At 59.4% G+C, this 1,272-nt stretch overlaps 1 protein-coding gene across 1 annotated transcript in view; it reads left to right on the forward strand.

Moving 5' to 3' along the window:
* LOC113209404 (uncharacterized) overlaps positions 1-1,272 on the forward strand; it is a 63,956-nt gene that overhangs the window by 9,936 nt on the left and 52,748 nt on the right. The window lies entirely within an intron of this gene.

Genomic DNA, 1,272 nt, shown 5'->3' on the forward strand with positions numbered 1-1,272 from the left:
CTCTCTCTCTCTCTCTCTCCCTATCTCTCTCTCTCTCCCTATCTCTCTCCCTCCCTCTCTCTCTCCCTCTGACTCTCTTTGGTGGTAGAGGGGGGGGGGGCATGTTTGCACACCTGTTTACCTGGTCTAGCAAAGCCCGAACGCTACGATGCGATGGGGGCATCCCGTCCGCCGGGCGGCAGCAGCCGAGCAGCGCCCCTGCGAGCAGGCCGGCCCGCCTCACACCGCTGCCGTGGCTTGCCTACCCTGCGGGCTGCGAGCGGCCGGAGACACACAGTACCAGTGGCACCTCGCGCAAAGTTTGGAAAAATGTGAGCAATGCTTCGCGGACACGAATTGAAAAGCATTCGAATGCTTACGCATTGGTTTGCAATATTATCTATTACAAAGCGATGCAATTGCTTGCTCTCGAATTACGAAGCTATTGCTCGTAGTTTCAAAATATTTCGTTGGCGAAGAGCGAGCTACGCGAGACGCCTTCTTCGACATGGGTGGGATTTCACCCCTCGAGAGAGGTTGGGGTAGGCAGAGTAGTTTGCGTAGTTCGCTCTTTACTGCTGGTCTCTGGTTCTCTAATTCGTTCTCTACGCGCGGCTCTACGGTCCACAGTATTTTTTTTAAAACATGAAGTCTAATTCGCACTACAGTAATTACTGTCACTAGCCACGGTACCCCAACGGCCCCGAGTCCGTGAGGGCAACCCGCTCACTTCGCGATGAAGTCGATGCAGCAGAGTGTAACTAAAAGAAGTAGTGTGGGTATGTGGGGCAGCCAGTATGGCGTGATCGTTGATTAAACGTTGTTTGTTTTTGTGTGTCGCTCCGCTCCCGTGAACGACTTATCTGATCTCGTGCGGCGCTGACCGAGCATCGCGCCCCGGGCGGGTCCGGGCCGTCCGGGCAACAGATGATGGTGTGTTCAGTTACCGCGCGTCGGGCCGGTGGTGTGTGATGGTGTGTCCAGTTAGGCCCGCGCCGCGGGTGGTGTCGACACGATTGGCGTGAATTTTTAACGCCATCGCGGCGGCCTCGCGGGCGTGCGCGGGCGTGAGCGATGATGGCGGGGTGGCGGCGGTATAGCGCGCCCGCGGAGCGGCGGTCGGCGCTGTCCTCGCCCTCCCCCGAGGTGCGCGTGGCCGCGGGAGCCGCGGGGAGGTCACGGGTCGCCCCCGCGCGCCACAGGAGGCGAGGGGAGCCCCTTTCACACTATGTGCGCGATCAATTTCAAAAAGCGCTTGCCGCGCCACCGTGAGAATCGCGCCCCGCGAGCACA

This window comes from Frankliniella occidentalis, unplaced genomic scaffold (genome assembly GCF_000697945.3).
Source record: "Frankliniella occidentalis isolate FOCC.00 unplaced genomic scaffold, Focc_3.1 Scaffold103, whole genome shotgun sequence".
Classification (NCBI taxonomy): domain Eukaryota; kingdom Metazoa; phylum Arthropoda; class Insecta; order Thysanoptera; family Thripidae; genus Frankliniella; species Frankliniella occidentalis.